Source organism: Oncorhynchus gorbuscha, linkage group LG10 (assembly GCF_021184085.1).
Source record: "Oncorhynchus gorbuscha isolate QuinsamMale2020 ecotype Even-year linkage group LG10, OgorEven_v1.0, whole genome shotgun sequence".
Classification (NCBI taxonomy): domain Eukaryota; kingdom Metazoa; phylum Chordata; class Actinopteri; order Salmoniformes; family Salmonidae; genus Oncorhynchus; species Oncorhynchus gorbuscha.
In genome coordinates, this window is record NC_060182.1 from 76,467,496 (window position 1) to 76,486,436 (window position 18,941).

An 18,941-nucleotide genomic window follows, 5' to 3' on the forward strand; every position below is an offset into this window, starting at 1 on the left:
TTGTCCTTGATGATCTTTATGGCCTTCCTGTGACATCGGGTGGTGTAGGTGTCCTGGAGGGCAGGTAGTTTGCCCCCGGTGATGCGTTGTGCAGACCTCACTACCCTCTGGAGAGCCTTAAGGTTTTGGGCGGAGCACTTCACAGAACAGCGAAAACTGTCTCTAACCAGAATAGAAAGAGGAGTGGGAGGCCCCGGGGCACAATTGATTAGGAGTAAAAGTACATTAGAGTGTCCAATTTGAGAAACAGACACTTCACAAGTCCTCAACTGGCAGCTTCATTAAATAATACCTGCAACACACCAGTCTCAACGTCAATGGTGAAGAGGCGACTCAGGGATGTTGGCCTTCTAGGCAGAGTTCCTCTGTCCAGTGCCTGTGTTCTTTTGCCCATCTTAATATTTTCTTCTTATTGGCCAGTCTGAGATATGGCATTTTCTTTGCAACTCTGCCTTGAAGGCCAGCATCTTCACTGTTGCCATTGAAAAAAAAGACATTTCTAAGTGACCCCAAACTTTTGAACGGTAGTGTATATATACTAAAGTTGAACTTAGGGTAGAAATAGCCATACCAGTATTCAGCAAAAGAAGAAGAGCCATACCAAGAAATTGTTTCCGTGGGTTTTCGCATTGCATCCTGCTGGAACAAATGCTGTGGTCGTATGCTAATCCAATGGCTGTTGGCAACACATCATCTGCTCAACAGAGCAAAAGATTCAAAAGAAACTCCTTTAACTTGTGTTTTTAGAGACAAATATTTGTTTGGCAGTGTTGTGCACAACTCTCCGTGCCATAAGGCATAAGGATCATGTAATAAATTGGACTTAATTTCTGTGGCTTGGAGCATTAAAACTCGATGCTCTTCTCCCCTTCGCTTTAAATGCCTGTGGACTCCTTAATGTGTTAACCAAATGCCCTGCTGGGCTGGATTTGCTGTAATGGATTGGGTCCAACAACAGATACCCAACGCTCATCAATTGATTTAATCTCTAAAGAAACAGAGATGATATTTACATTTGAGACATCAATGGGACACGGACCACAACAGTGAGACATTGAGAAAGTCAATCACCCTGGAAACAACATACAAATTGACATATGAAGGGAAATCTCAATAATAGTTTGTTTCATTTCTAGAAGTGATTATTTTTTACAGTAACCAGTAGAATTTTTTTTATGTTTTCGCTAATAGAGAAAGTCTTTGTTATTCTTTCCATATTTAATTTTACAAGGATGCAATTAATTAACACGTGTGTATTTAGTGTTTAACGTCTAACTCATATACTTCATCAAAAGTTAATACTTAATTAATTACTTTTGTATTATTAATAGCATTAATATGATCTTATTGTGATTAGTAGTAGTATTAATATAGGTTTCTAGGTTTCTGTCTCAGAACATAATCTAAACATCTTTAGGCCACAGATTCTGTTTTTAAATCTAGTCACTTTGCCAGCTAGAGTCAGATTGCTCATAAATGTGGCATTGAATCAAGTGATCAGATTACATTAAATGCATTTTTTGTATCCGCAGCCCTCTGCCATAAATTAAAACGATCTAAATGCGTCTGGAGTGCATTTCCTTTTGCCTTGATTCATGTGCTGTAATATAACCCCTCTCTGATTCCTCCGCAGTGGCACAGGCCGGCAAGGCGAATGGGCTGCGGAGCGCGTCAGGAGATTAAAACCCAGTCGTGAGATTGAAAACGAGATCGAGAATCAGATAATGTAGTAGAGATATAATGAAAGTGTAAACAAAAACCTGGCGCAAGAGAAACGGCTGCTCATAAAGTCTCTCCACTGTCTTCATCACAAAATAGATTTTGCAAGCCTGGCGCCCAGCAAGTTATTAACAATTGACCGAATTACACTGTTCAAAACTTCAACTGATTAGATTTTTTTTCTTTCTTCCCTCCAAATGTCTTAGAGTCTGAGTACATGTGGCACGTCATAGTAGGATGGACTAGGGATCTGCTCACTCTTTGTGTTTGAAACCATTTCATAGCATGTTCATAGCAAAATTATATTGGTTGAAGGACTGTCCTCATCGGAATGGTACAACTTTTGATTATATCTCTAGATCAAAGTTTATAGATGTTTTATTTTATTTATTTAACCTTTACTTAACTAGGCAAGTCAGTTAAGAACAAATTCTTATTTTACAATGACGGCCTACCCCGGCCAAACCCACCCCTAGCCCGGACAACACTGGGCCAATTGTGCCACCATTATTATCTCATTTATCAAATCATTTCTGGGTAACAAATTAGTACCTTACTGTGCTATTCTGGGAGTGGTCTGAGTGTGGAGGGGAAAACAAGCTGTTATTGGCAGAGAGGTTTAGAATTATCAGTCTTATTGGTCTGTTAACTTACTTACAACCTGGTGATGTCACCAGGCAGGCCAAAGCTCCATCCCAAAAAAACAGGCTGAAATTCCAGGCTGTCTTTTCAAACAGCTCTTACACTAAAAGGGTATAATCATAATTTTCACAATTTCACTGTATTATTCCAAACTCATAATGTGGAAATATACATAAAACAGAGGAAACTGCACTGGGCCTTTTACAATGAAATGGGTCTATAAGGCTTCATTAAAATGTACATTCCTGACTCAGTCAAGGCATTGACAAAGAAATTCCATAGCATTTAAAAGAAAGGGTGATTTTACCAATCTCATCCTCTCCCTGACAGTGATGTGTAAAGCCCTCACACTCCACCAGCACACTACTGAGCTGGAGCCTGTCTTTCCAGGGTTCGTTTACAGCTTTGTGTCCTGGTGTGCCCGGCTGCCATGTTGAAAGATTTGCAGGCGCTGTGATGTGGGCGAGCGGGGAGCATCATTCGCTGAGTGACTGGCAACCCGGACAGCTGTGTTGGCAGGGCCTGCCATCCTATCATCCAAGTCTCAGAGCAGACAGCAGAGCATCTTTCCTTTCCTTCTCCCTGAGTACTGCTCATTATACCCTGATGAAGACAGCTTGTCTGTCGAAACGTTGGTTATTAGGTTATTAAATGATTGCATCTGAGCTCCTAGTGTTCTACTCCGCTAGCCAGCACCTCGCCTAAACAGGTGGTCTACTCCGCTAGCCAGCACCTCGCCTAAACAGGTGTTCTACTCCGCTAGCCAGCACCTCGTTTAAACAGGTGTTCTACTCCGCCAGCCAGCACCTCGCCTAAACAGGTGTTCTACTCCGCCAGCCAGCACCTCACCTAAACAGGTGCTCTACTCCGCCAGCCAGCACCTCGCCTAAACAGGTGTTCTACTCCGCCAGCCAGCACCTCGCCTAAACAGGTGTTCTACTCCGCTAGCCAGAACCTCGCCTAAACAGGTGTTCTACTCCGCCAGCCAGCACCTCGCCTAAACAGGTGTTCTACTCCGCCAGCCAGCACCTCGCCTAAACAGGTGTTCTACTCCGCCAGCCAGCACCTCGCCTAAACAGGTGTTCTACTCCGCCAGCCAGCACCTCGCCTAAACAGGTGTTCTACTCCGCCAGCCAGCACCTCGCCTAAACAGGTGTTCTACTCCGCCAGCCAGCACCTCGCCTCAACAGGTGTTCTACTCCGCCAGCCAGCACCTCGTCTAAACAGGTGTTCTACTCCGCCAGCCAGCACCTCGCCTAAACAGGTGTTCTACTCCGCCAGCCAGCACCTCGCCTAAACAGGTGTTCTACTCCGCCAGCCAGCACCTCGCCTAAACAGGTGTTCTACTCCGCCAACCAGCACCTCGCCTAAACAGGTGTTCTACTCCGCCAGCCAGCACCTCGCCTAAACAGGTGTTCTACTCCGCCAGCCAGCACCTCGCCTAAACAGGTGTTCTACTCCGCCAGCCAGCACCTCGCCTAAACAGGTGTTCTACTCCGCCAGCCAGCACCTCGCCTAAACAGGTGTTCTACTCCGCCAGCCAGCACCTCGCCTAACCAGGTGTTCTACTCCGCCAGCCAGCACCTCGCCTAAACAGGTGTTCTACTCCGCCAGCCAGCACCTCAAACAGGTGTTCTACTCCGCCAGCCAGCACCTCGCCTAAACAGGTGTTCTACTCCGCCAGCCAGCACCTCGCCTAAACAGGTGTTCTACTCCGCCAGCCAGCACCTCGCCTAAACAGGTGTTCTACTCCGCCAGCCAGCACCTCGCCTAAACAGGTGTTCTACTCCGCCAGCCAGCACCTCGCCTAAACAGGTGTTCTACTCCGCCAGCCAGCACCTCTCCTAAACAGGTGTTCTACTCCGCCAGCCAGCACCTCTCCTAAACAGGTGTTCTACTCCGCCAGCCAGCACCTCGCCTAAACAGGTGTTCTACTCTGCCAGCCAGCACCTCGCCTAAACAGGTGTTCTACTCCGCCAGCCAGCACCTCGCCTAAACAGGTGTTCTACTCCGCCAGCCAGCACCTCGCCAGGTGTTCTAAAGCACCTCGGGTGTTCTACTCCGCCAGCCAGCATCTCGCCTAAACAGGTGTTCTACTCCGCCAGCCAGCACCTCGCCTAAACAGGTGTTGTACTCCGCCAGCCAGCACCTCGCCTAAACAGGTGTTCTACTCCGCCAGCCAGCACCTCTCCTAAACAGGTGTTCTACTCCGCCAGCCAGCACCTCGCCTAAACAGGTGTTCTACTCCGCCAGCCAGCACCTCGCCTAAACAGGTGTTCTACTCCGCCAGCCAGCACCTCTCCTAAACAGGTGTTCTACTCCGCCAGCCAGCACCTCGCCTAAACAGGTGTTCTACTCCGCCAGCCAGCACCTCTCCTAAACAGGTGTTCTACTCCGCCAGCCAGCACCTCGCCTAAACAGGTGTTCTACTCCGCCAGCCAGCACTTCGCCTAAACAGGTGTTCTACTCCGCCAGCCAGCACCTCTCCTAAACAGGTGTTCTACTCCGCCAGCCAACACCTCGCCTAAACAGGTGTGCGTTTCTTTCACCTCCAGATTACTGCTCAGTACTTACCACCAGTGCTTCACTGCTGCCACGCTACAGCGGGGAACAGGCAGCAACACTTCACATCTCTTTTCTACACTTGCTAAACTGGTCAGTTTCTGGCTATTGGGGAAGTCACTTGGTCTGTACTGCTGGGTCATCTAATGGAGAGGGTCATGTTTGGTTTCTTGCAGTCTATCACAACCCAGGCTGTATCTGTGGGGAGCAAACACCATAAACAATATTGATAAGTTAGATTTGCAAAATGATGGTACATTGTAAAACACTGCAGCCTCAGTTAACCTCTTGCTCCTACTTGACACGCAGGCGTCCCATCTAGACACCTGGAAATGCAAATGCGCTACGCTAAATTTTAATAGTACTAGTTAAAACTCAAACGTTCATTAAAATACACATGCAGGGTATTGAATTAAAGCTACACTCGTTGTGAATCCAGGCAACAAGTCAGATTTAAAATGCTTTTCGGCAAAAGCATGAGAAGCTATTATCTGATAGCAGGTAACACCCCAAAAGACCCGCAGGGGACGTAAACAAAATAATTAGCATAGTCGTCGCTACACAAACCGCACAAATAAAATATAAAACATTCATTACCTTTGACCATCTTCTTTGTTGGCACTCCTAGATGTCCCATAATCACTATTGGGTCTTTTTTTCCGATTAAATCGGTCCATATATAGCCTAGATATCGATCTATGAAGACTGTGTGATAAACGGAAAAAAATAGCGTCTTATAACGTAACGTCATTTTTTTTAATTAAAAAAGTCGACGATAAACTTTCACAAAACACTTCGAAATACTTTTGTAATGCAACTTTAGGTATTAGTACACGTTAATAAGCGACCAAATTGATCACGAGGCGATGTATATTCTTTAGCTGTCCGTCTGGAAATAATGTCCGGGTAAATCTCAACCAAAATATCCGGTCAGAGACCTGAACAAATGGCTTGTCTCTTCTTCGTTTGACCAAGAAACAAAACCTAGGCAAATGACAAGACTGTTGACATCGTGAGGAAGCTGTAGGTATTGCAACCTCAGCCCCATTTATTGTGGTTCGCCTTTATCAACGGGTTGAAGTGGCGGATGGATATATATTTCCATTTTCCGTGATCAGATTTTCCTGCGCTTTTCGATGGCACGCACGTTCTGTTATAGTCACAGCCGTGATTTAACCAGTTTTATAAACGTCTGAGTGTTTTCTATGCAAACATACTAATCATATGCATATACTATATTCCTGGCATGAGCAGCAGGGCGCTGAAATGTTGCGCGATTTTTAACAGAATGTTCTCAAAAGTAGGGGGTAGGAGTAACAGGTTAACAAACTCAGGAATTGAGACATGCTCTCACTTCGTTGGGGTAATTGAAGAAGTGAACATGAAACATGTAGTAGGATGGATGTAATTAGTATTTTGTTCTGGCACCAGACTGCATTAATAAGAGATGAGAAATCAATAGCAGTCATAATACCACATACAGTATACAAGATGAAATATTAACTAGTCTGGAAACTGACCTGAAGAGTTTTCTTCTCTCCTAGACAGAGTACTCTGTCTGTGGCTTAATGTTGTCAGTGCTGCAACAAGCAAGGGACAAATCATATATACAAAATAACACCAGGGTAGGTTAGCAGTTAACCTTAAAAGCTCATACATTTTACCTGCAATGTCCCAAATGTTTTGCCAAACCAGTGCTTGCAGTGGAGATGTTTTGACGTATCCTCTTTCATATAATGGAAATCTATGGAAAATACAAAGTATTTGCATGGAAATGATTGCTTTTTTTGAATCCAGGACCTCAGAAACATATCTGCTGTATTCCAGCTTTGTGCAAACATCTGTCAGTGTCATCGTACAGTATCAAATGGATGTAGTTGCTTTGATCACTCTGAGCTAATATCAAGTGTAAATGCACAATAGGATCCTATTGGTCTTCATGACTCACCCTCTGTTGTATGAAAATATCTAATTTATCCATAACAGGATGCAGATAACGTAGCTGGCTTCAATTCCAAACAACACCCCCCCCCCCATCCAAAACAGAACTCTTACACTGTACTCCTCTGCCGGCAACTCCCCCCCATCCTCCCCAACCTCCATACCCTCGATTCCCAGTCGTAGGATCGTCAAGGATTTCACAAACAATTTATTGTAAATTGCAGGAAGATTGGCTGCAGATCTTAGAGGAGAAAGAGAAGGGGGAAAACTGAATGAATTTACGATGATCCTGGGGTATTTATTCACTGAGGCTCTCATGGCTGTCCGTTCCACAGCGTTCCGCAGGGCTCTCCCCTTTCAAAATAGCCCCCCCCAGTCCCCTCCTCGCCCCTTTCATTTGCCGTTTCAAATGTATTAATGGGCCGGAACCTTCCTGGATGATCTTGGCCCTCTTCCTAATGAAAATGCTCTGCGGCTGGGTCCCAACACAGTAATCAGGCCCTGGCCTCTGGAGCTCAAGGGGTTGCCGCTGCAGAGCAGGAAGAGCCCCCATCATGGCCCCACACTACATCCTTCTGTCACCCCAGAGCTGCCTCTGTCCTACCCATCTCCTCCCCAGGCCTCTCCCCTGTCCTCCACGGGGCACACCTGTCTCCACGCCTGAGCTCCACTGGGCTTGATGGACTGGAAACAGCACTGTTCACCACAGTCATTGTATATTTAAACTCAATGATTTGTGAAACCCAGTAGTACAGTAGTTTCTTTATAACAAGCAGAAAGTGCTCTGGCTTGGCTTTGGCTGGAAATGAGCTGATCTAATTTTAAGACTCTTTTATCTGTGTTTAATTAAATATTTTGTAGATTTCCACTGAAATATACATACCCAAAAGTAATAATGCATCATGAAAGGGCAGTAAACAATAACTCATATTGCTTATGCTGTTAGAAACATTCAATTTCTTGTAAAAAATATATGTAAATTGCTGAGGTGTAGAGGACAAAAGCTCAAGTACACAGTACAAATATGATACAAATATGATACAAGTTTTTTCCCTGTTCAACAAAAGTGGTAGAATAGGGCGTGAATTGATTGAAATGCTTTGTAAATATAGTACAATTCAAATTAGAAACAACTTACTATAATATTTCACCTTATGGAACGAACTGCAAAATCACTGAAGTTGCCTCTGCCTCACTAGCTTTAAGCACCAGCTGTCAGAGCAGCTCACAGATCACTTGTACCTGTACATAGCCCATCTGTAGTAGCCCATCCAACTACCTCATCCCCATACTATATTTTTTTTATCTATCTTGCTTCTTTGCACCCCAGTATATCTACTTGCACATTCATCTTCTGCACATCCATCATTCCCGTGTTTAATTGGGAAATTGTCATTACTCTGCCACCATTGCCTATTTATTGTCTTACCTCCCTTATCTTACCTCATTTTCACACACTGTATATATACTTTTTCTACTGTATTATTGACTGTATGTTTGTTTATTCCATGTGTAACTGTGTTGTTGTATGTGTCGAATTGCTTTGCTTTATCTTGGCCAGGTCGCAGTTGTAAATGATTAAATAAAGGTGAAAAAAATATATTTAAAAAATAAATTAACATATAACTGTAAAATAAATGTGATCATACTTCGTGACAACAAAATTCACCTTTTCATATAACTGATGACATAGCATTTTCTGCTTAAACTTCAGCTTTAAGCTTTGTCCCTCTGTGACCAAGAGAAAGTGGTCTTGATTCAATTTTATGAAATGATTTAGCATTTGTTTCATGATGAGAGCTCTAAATCCATCTGAGAACATCACAGCGTGATGAGACTGTGTTTGTTGTAATCTTTAGTCTCCCATTTCATATGCCATATTGTAAGTGGAGCTGCTAGGTTCAGAGACAGGGGAGTTAGATCGTTTGTCTGGATAGGCCAGAAAATGTGACGTGTTGCTCCCTACTCAAATGAGGTGTCAGATTTCAAATACTGCATCACCAATGAGAGAGGAGAATGGCATGCAAAGCGCTATAACCAGAGCTTTCACTGAGTGCGCAGCAATTGATGTTGTGCTGTTTACAGAGTGCTTCGTACACACACATGTTGATCAGAACCGGTCCAGAATCACTCAAAGTCCTCTAAATAAGGTACTAACAAATATCTTAAACTCTGATGCCCTCTGGTGGCATTTTCTAAACAACGTATAATATTGTATACTACCCTCATAAAGTACATTTTGGGTCCTACAAACCCATGCTTAGTACTGTTAGAAAGGTATCAGTAACAATCTGACTAATACAGAGCCTGAGATACAGCAGGCCCAAAAAAACTGACAAACAGTTTGTTGTTAGTTTTCTTCGGGGGCAGGGAGAGGATCCCCCCAATTATCTTAATGTTGGGGAATAAGATATTTGAAAGTCTAGGCTTTAAATATTTGTGTTAGGGATTTCTTCCATTGACGGAGAGGCGGACCAAAGCGCAGCGTGGTTGTTTTGATTCATGTTTTAATAAATCACTTCAAATGAACAAACTAACAAAAACGTGAAAACCCAAAACAGCCCTATCTGGTGCAAAACACAGAGACAGGAACAATCACCCACAAACACAGTGAAACCCAGGCTACCTAAGTATGATTCTCAATCAGAGACAACTAATGACACCTGTCTCTGATTGAGAACCATACTAGGCCGAAACATAGAAATACCCCAAAACATAGAAAAACAAACATAGACTGCCCACCCCAACTCACGCCCTGACCATACTAAATAATGACAAAACAAAGGAAATAAAGGTCAGAACGTGACAATTTGACCTAATGGGGTTGCTCTAAACATGTGCAAATTACCATAGGAACAAAGCCATTTTAAAAGTGCTGGACTTGTGCAACACCTTCATTTCCCTACTTACAAGAATTATATACATACGAGGAGAAAGCTGAAGTCTCTACCTATCCATTTATATAAATATATCCCCTATCGGATTTGCATTTTGTACACTAGATAGCAGTGGGAGATTACATGATGTCTCTTGGCCACTTGAGAAAAAACAAGAAACCCATATACTGCTCTTGCTAGTATCAGTGCTCTTTATTAAGCTTTATGTAACGGCCTCAAGGCCTTCATCTGAGCTTGGCCATTTGAAACCAGTTGAGTCTGCTTGGGGTAGTGAGTCACTGTGCCAAAATGGCTGAACAGATTTCCAAGCCTTAAAATGCCCTTAGCATACAGGGCTTCAAGTTATGGAGTTTTATGTATAAGGCACAGACAGGTAAGGAAACTTCCAACAAATGTTCCCATTTACCTATTGTAAATGATGAGCTAGATCAACGACGCATGTGGAGGAAGCATACAAGGTCATGTGGATGGAGAAGGAAAAGCATTACTTCACAATGACCATCAGGGTGTACCATTTTCATGCATACAAAATGTTTGACTTGACCGAAGTTGCATACTCTTTATGATCATAACGCGTGATTTATTGTTATTATTTATTTAAAGGGGGGGCGGTGGGGAGACGGTGGGGAGACGGTGGGGGGAGACGGTGGGGGGAGACGATTCTCTTGACAGTAAGATCTGAGTTCAATTTCCAAAAAGACCAGCTCTGTAGCTTAAATGATGTGTCACAATGTGAGCAAGACAAAGGTGCTGATTGGGGATGGGGACTAAAGAAACAGGAGAGCCAAACAGGCCCCCATTAACATTGATGGGACAGAAGTGGATCGGGTCAAGAGTTTCAAGTTCCTTGTTGTCCACATCACTAACAAACCATCATGGTCCAAGCACATCAAGACAGTTGTGAAGAGGGCACGACAACACCTTTTCCCTCTCAGGAGACTTGAGATTTGGCATGGGATTTGGCATGGGTCCCCAGATCCGCAAAAAGTTCTACAGCTGCACTATAGAAAGCATCCTGACCGGTTGCACCTGGTATGGCAGCTGCTCAGCATCCGACCGTAAGGCACTACAGTGGGTATACTAGGCGGTGTCAGAGGAAGGCCCATAAAATTGTCAAAGACTCCAGTCACCCAAGTCATAGATTGTTCTCTCTGCTACCGCACAGAAAGCAGTACCGGAGCACCAAGTCTTGGACCAAAAGGCTCCTTAACAGCTTTTACCCCCAAGCCATAAGACTGCTGAACAACTAATCAAATAGCCACCCAGACGATCTACAACATTGAACCCCCCCCCCATTGTTTTTACACTGCTGTTCCCCTGCAAATTGACTCGGTACAGGTATCCCCTGTAAATAGCCTCGTTATTGTTATGTACATTACTTGTGTTACTTTTTGATTGATTCATTTTTTTTACATTAGTTTATTTAGTAAATATTTTATCTCTTTCTTGAACTGCATTGTTGGTAAGGGCTTGTTTTTTTATTGTTTTTTATTTCACCATTATTTAACCAGGTAGACCTGTTGAGAGCAAAGCAGTGCGACAAAAACAACAACTCAGAGTTACACATAAACAAATGTTCAGTCAATAACACAATAAGGGATTGTAAGTAAGCATTTCACGGTAAGGTTGTATTGTATTCGGCGCATGTGACAAATTAAATGTGATTTGTTTTGAAAAATTGATTTGATTTGACTTTCTATTTTCTGACCCAAAAACTCGCCAGGTCCTGTACAGGACCCAAAACAAGCGGTCAGAGTTTAAAGGACAATGCAGATGTTCTGTACACTTGGCTCTGCATTGTCCCACTGCATAGTTGTCATGCCCTGACCTTAGATAACCTTTTATTTATCTATTTTGGTTAGGTCAGGGTGTGACTAGGGTGGGTAGTCTAGTTTTTTTATTTTATTTGTTGGCCTGGTATGGTTCCCAATCAGAGGCAGCTGGCTATCGTTGTCTCTGATAAGGGATCATATTTAGGCAGCCTTTTACCACATGTTGTGTGTGGTATCTTGATTTTGTATTGCTTCTTTTTATCCCTACAAAGCTGTACGTTTTGTTTGTTACTCTTTCTTGTTTTGTGCAGATTATCATAAATAAAAATTATTGACCTACCCCACGCTGCATCTTGGTCCGACCATCCTTCCAACAACGACCGTTACAATCGTCCATTATTTTCAAGGTAATGTAAAGAACGTCAGCTTTTATACCAATCATTCCACAGTTATCATTTCATTTTTAGTTTGATATTTATGGACGTTACCCAGTTCGTCATTCTATATCTTCCGTTGCCTTGCTCACTGGCAACGTTCTTGTCCCTTGCTTTCTAGCAAGCCAACCAGCTACGGCTAACAAAGTCACTCTGCCCTCTGCAGCCTGAATAACAGTAAAGTAGCACCATTTGCATTTGTTTCAGCTGCTTTCTATTGACATTCATTTGGATACATCCATAACAATGAGCTGATGATTCCCTGATTTTTGTCTGGCATAGCTAGAAAAGTATGCCTTCTCTTCAGGACACTCGATACTGTTCATTATGAGGAGAACACATTGCATATCAAACACTAGGCTAGAAGCTAGCTAAATAATTTGTTGCTAGGAAACCTGCCAATATGACAACCGAATAAAAAATAAAAAACAGTTGCTGAAAACAGCTCCTCAAACTATAAACTTGGGAGGATTTGACAGCATAGTGCCACTTGAGTCATGACTGCAACTGTAGGGACCGGAGAAATTAATGTTCATCACTCACCACGTTAGTTCATCAGATGCTCCAAAAACATACATCTGCAAAAAGATTTACTCGTTGAACCTGCATTTACATTAGCTAGATTTCCATCCAATTAATATAAAATAATAATATATGCCATTTAGCAGACGCTTTTATCCAAAGCAACTTACAATCATGTGTGCATACATTCTATGTATGGGTGGTCCCGGGGATCGAACCCACTAACCTGGCGTTACAAGCGCCATGCTCTACCAACTGAGCTACAGAAGGACCACAATTGGCTACAGATTTTCATGTGAATATAAAAACATCTACGTAAACAAAATATGTGGTGTGTTTCCACCAAACCTACTTGTTCTGGATAAATATTCAGTGCGATGGCATAGTGTACACGAAATGTACTTTTTTGGTTACGTTTTCATGTACCGAATAAAAATTGATTGTGCTTCCATTGCATTTTTAACTCTACCAATAGCTTTTTCACTCTGGCATTTCCACATGCGCTCTAGCCAACAGCTCGCAGACACAGTGTGGGTGGGTTGTGCAGGTAGGCTAGTCTACATGATGAGATTATTATGGATGATAAACGGACTTGTTCAAACTGACTTGTTCTGTCAAACAGCAGTCAAGCATCGATCATCATGTCACCAGAATAAGACCCTCGATATTTACTGGAAAGGAGCATTAAGATCACTGTGCACTTTCACCACCCTGTGAAGTTCATTCTAACTTATTTCATCCCTAGACTTGTAAACTTGTAGACTTGTAAACTGAGTCGTTGTGAGAGGACCACACACCATATCATTGCGTGACTCCAAGTTTACTTTGACATGATGGTTATTATATAAATATTTGAGCTTAAAGGAGTTTCCACCACAATTTCTCGCATAATTCATTTTACAGGCACAAAAAGATTCCACCATGTCAAACAAACAAATGATCTGTCAGCATTTATACAATTGTTTCCATCACAACTATTTTATAAGGTATGACTTTACTCGCATAAAGAATGTGGATGGAAACGTAGTTAATGTATCCAATTTTGGTTTGTGTGGTTGTTGGTTTAGCTTTCTATAACTTCGTAGAAGTACTGTGCATGTGTAGGTGCATATATCGAGCCATGACGGTAAGATGTCCCGATATCTTTCCCAACTGTCCCAATATCTTTCCCAACTGTCCCATTATATGTTTTTAATTTCCATTCTAGAATGCCCTTCTAGCCAATCAGAAACGAGTATTCAGCAATGCTGCGCTATAACAGGTTTTAAGATGTTGCTACGCTGTCAAGTACAGTAGAGGCTAGCTTGGATAAAGTTGGATTTGGGTCCCCTCGCACACTTTCAGAAAGACAACACCTGCCTGACAAAGTTTGAGTCTCAAAGATAATGATTATTCTATGAAGTCAGTTCCTCCTACATATTTCAAAAGATTACATCACCCTAAGATGAGAAAAATAGTATTTATTTTCCCATGTTGTGTTGGATACGTTGCATCTGCACCATATACCGAAGCTGGTCACATTGACATCAAAACACTGTGCTCCTTCATCTACACATTGTGAGCTGTCATTCTGAAAGGCCGTACTCTTGGCCAGGATGATGGATTAATGTATCACCAGAGAGGTTCTCTCTCTCCATGTGTGTTTGCCCTGCCGGTGGCTAGATAAGGCCTTTGTCTGATCAGGTTTGAATGTTCTCCTTTTGTCTCACCTGTCCCTCCAGGCCCTGCCCTCAGCCTCCAGGTGAGCACGGCCAGATGTGGCGACCCATGATCCTCAGCATGTAGCTGCACGCGATACTAGGCTGGTTGGTGGGAGCTGGCGATGGGGCAACCGCAATGCTGCGGCTCACGTCATCTGTTTCAGCTTGTCCATCTTCCCTGACAGATCTGCTGAGTGCTATTTTCATACCCTCTGATAATATATTGTACAGTTTCGCAAAACTGTCAGTGGACCTTCAAGGAACTAGAAGACAGAGCTCTGCAGCCAACCGGCCCTAATCACAACCCCCAAAACGGGGCACAGAGGTGCTAACTACACCACAGAGGCTGGCTCAGATTTTCTGATTGTATTATGATTCACCAGGGTGATTTTCTCTGATCATTTAGCTCGTTGACACACAGTATTATTTTTGCATTTGAAAATATATATTTTATTTTTTCATGCGTAAAGTGTAGCCTTTAACTTTGCTTTTCTTCAACCCAAAGCTCAAATGAAACTTAAGGCTTTTTCCTTATGTCATCGTTTGGCAACCTCAATTACTTTTATATCTTCTCTGAGGCCAAGTTGAAATTCCTTACATTACTGCGAAGCCGTACAATAATTTAAAGAAGGTGGAAAGTCACTGGAACGTCACTCACCACCAATATCATTACAATAAAGAAAACTCTGGAGGCCTTTTTCTTAAATCATGAAAAATGTTCCTCTTACTTCAGTTTATAAGGTCCACATTTATGTATGAGTATTTCTTCAGAGCAATTTATGAAAAAGGAGCCAGTCTTCAGATGTATTTTAGAAGGCTCAGTTAAAAGCGGAGGGTGTGACAACTACACTATGGTCTGCATTTGTTTTTCTTGGGCACCTCCATTTTCTCGCTGACCTTGAGGAACAATGACCGCTGGGCAATTGGCTGGTGTCTCGAATAGTTAAGTCAGACATTTTATTGTTTCAAAAGAACCACCGCAACCCCTAACTAGTGAAGAAACCATTGAAAAAAATGATGGAGAGTAATCTGTAAGATCTGAAGCTTTAAATGCACAATTTATAAAACATTTTTTTTCCATAAGCAAAGGCTTCCATCCCATCTTCCCAGATAATGATTGTCTGAGAGAAAGTCGGGAAAGCCTTCAATTTTCATCTCCAACACCCACAATCCCCCCTCCCTTACCTCCCCTCCCCTTCTTCTGCCACATCCCAACACCTTCCAAACCCCACTTCCCCAGCCCCAGCCCCATCACATCCTCAGACGGAACTAGCTATAATGTTCTGCCTGGGTCCTGCCTGGAGTTAAGAATCAAATTTGGCGAAAAGCATCAGGCGATGAATCTCTTCAAGTCCCCCTGAACCACATAAAACAGAGTGGGCTTCCATTATTCACAGGGCTGGCTGAAGTGCGAAGGGATAGCTGATTGTTTACAGTGGAGCGGAGTGGACCACTGCTGCACCTGCACTCCACACAGCCTGACAGCTTGATGGGGCCTTTAATGATGATTCACAGGCCTGATCTATGGGGATAAAAACATGGAATTCTGGGAGAGAAATTTAATAAGAAAAATAAAGCGTTGTTGAATGGCTGCCATGGTCATTGGATGGGCTTCAATAGGGCCCTGTTTGGACCACATTGTCTGGAATCTTGGGCATTTATTATATGCTATCACCTGGAGCTGAGAGAGCTGGAATAGAGTGTCATAGGGTCAGTGGCGACCGTCATTCAGGGCAGGTGGGACAGATCTTAGCTAGCAAGCAAGACAAGCAATCATCATCATGAATCAAGTCTACAATCTACTGGCAAATCCTTTTCAAACCTTGTCATATGAAGTAAAATTATAAATAAAAAAGTATCGGTGCTCATCGGTCATTGGACATAAACATTACACGTTGGAAATCGCAAATTCAACAATGAGCGGTTTGGAAGGAATCAGTGGCTAACTGCAAGTATTGCAAAGCAACCACTAGCCTGCTATTCAGTGGAGTGGGTGTGTGGTCCAAGTCTGGGTTTAAAGGTCTCTTTTTCAAGCTTAAAATGATACATATTCACATGCAACACAATGGGAGAGAAAAGTTGTAACACGTTGGCCATGCTGTCAATCCAGCGTGACTGGGAAATCTCAGACTTCAGTGAGTTCAAGATAACTGGGAACTTGGGAAAAAACGAGCGTCGACTGGAAAAGAAGTTTTGAACGGTCATCCAACTCGAAATTCCAAGTCGGGAACTGGTGCCTCTTTCTAGAGCTCCGACCTGAAGATCACTTACATTACCATTCAACCTTGTTTTTTTCAAGTTCCCAGTTATCTTGAAAGCACCATGACTCCAGAGCATGCCAGACTTTGATGACAGTTAGATGACAAAATGTGCCCACAAGAAGGACCGCTGCGCCACCTTCCTGTTCAAGTCATACCACTGCATACCACTACTGACTTGCTTCTGAAGATAAGCAGGGTTGGTCCTGGTTAGTTCCTGGATGAGAGACCAGATGCTGCTGGAAGTGGTGTTGGAGGGCCAGTAGGAGGCACTCTTTCCTCTGGTCTAAAAAAATATCCCAATTCCCCAGGGTAGTGATTGGGGACACTGCTCTGTGTAGGGTGCTGTCTTTCGGATGGAACGTTAAACGGGTGTCCTGACTCTCTGAGGTCATTAAAGATCCCCTGGCACTTATCGTAAGAGTAGGGGTGTTAACCCCGGTGTCCTGGCTAAATTCCGAATCTGGCCCTCAAACCATCAAGGTCACCTAATAATCCCAGTTTACAATTGGCTCATTAATCCCCCTCCTCTCCCCTGTAACTATGCCCCAGGTCGTTGCTGCAAATGAGAACGTGTTCTCAGTCAACTTATCTGGTAAAATAACGGATAAAATAAATAAATAAATAATAAAAGTAAAAAAAATAAAAGTAAAAAAAGTTGTATAAATGATGTAATATGCAAGGGAGATATGTACAGTGGGGCAAAAAATATTTAGGCAGCCGCCAATTGTGCATGTTCTCCCACTTAAAAAGGTGAGAGAGGCCTGTAATTTTCATCATAGGTACACTTCAACTATGACAGACAATAGTAATAATAATATGCATATATTAGCATCTAGGACAGAGTAGGAGGCAGTTCACTATGGGCACGCATTCTCTCCAAAGTGAGAATGCTGCCCCCTATCCCTAAAAAGTTAAGCAAGTAAGCCATATCAGCTATGTTTTTTTAAAGGCAGTAAATGAGATGAATAAACTATTTCACTGCCAGACAAGGCTCCGCTAATAGCCAGGTGTAGTGATGGTAAGGATTCACTCCTTGGTGCTGAAAAGAAAGCTCTGCTGTTGGGACAGCTTTATATAGGCCCTAACAGTTTGTGGGCACTGTTTGTCACCGTTATAGTGCAATTAATATATTGTTTAGTGTTGTGTTGTGGCTTTGCTGGCATGCATCTAAAAAAATGCTTTTGAGATTGCCCCCCCACCAAGATTAAAATCGCCATTGCATACGGTCAAGTGAGGGGTGATTCTGCTGTTACATTTAAACCTATACTCTTCTATCATCGCTCATTGCAAGTCATGTGGGACATTTGCGGTGTCATTGGCCCGCCCACCAATGTCAACGCTAAACTCTTTGATTGTATAGGCATGCTATGTACTAATGACTGCAATAGGCACCTTAACAGTAGACAACCAACATTATCCCAAGTCACTCTCCATTGAGGTGTAAAGTATCCAGAGGCAGACAGAGCTCTGTGATGTTCAGCATGTAGCTATTAATTAAAGACAAATGGGGCCTTAACCCCAAAGTCCCCATTGATCTCCCCTTTCCTATATCATTAAGGGGGGTATTATATCCTTGTTTAGGAAGCACAAGACTGGGTGTATAAGTGAGTTTTGCCAGATTAACTCATAAAGCCAAATACCCCCTCTATAACCTCCCCAAGGTTAGGGCACTCCGTCTAGCCCAGCCAGGACAATAATGGAGTGATGTCATGGAGTCTCATGTGATACAGTATCTCTCTGGGACAGACCCCCAGACTGATCTCAAATCAGCTCATAACATATCAGTTTGAAATTCATGAATCCATTTAGGCTGGACAGCGCTAGAAGAACAGCTGTGTCAAAGGCTAACCTGTTCTGTAATGACGACAGAGTACAGAGATGCCACAAACATATGGCGGCTCAGGAAGAACTTGAGAGTACCCCACCTTGAACACAGCATCACATCATACAGAGCGAGTGGGTTGAGTGAAGTAAAGATCCTGTTAGGATCCAACCCATAATGCACACCAGTGATATTGATCAGTCTAAACATCATCTTCCCTACGTGTCTCACCCATGGGTTATCAGAGCATCATTACCATCCGGGGTTTGGGGTGAACCCATTATACTGTAAGGCAAATGGACCTGCTATTGATTTTACATGACAGAGGGAATGGAGGGAATGGCAGATGAAAGAGGAGGACAGACATGGATGGGACATGGATGGGACAGGGAGGAAGGGTAAAATGTGTGCACACACACACAGAATGTGTGTGAAGGCCCTCCAGTGTCAGATGATACAGAGCAGTGTCCTCAGGGCATAGGCCACATCATGTAGAGATCACACGCCTCTCATCGGCTTCCACCATGGAAAATCACCTGACATGGTAGAGAGGAGCTCTGTCTCAGTGTGAAACCACAGGATTCGGAAGGGTAAATACTGCAACCTGATATGTACAAAAACCTGGAAATATTTCTGCATTTGTGGTAGAATATTTGAGTTTTTTTTAAA

The 18,941-nt window shown here is 43.1% G+C and overlaps 1 pseudogene; it reads right to left on the reverse strand.

Annotated features, from left to right (window-relative positions):
- Positions 1-18,941, reverse strand: part of LOC124046942 — a 107,341-nt pseudogene that overhangs the window by 77,460 nt on the left and 10,940 nt on the right.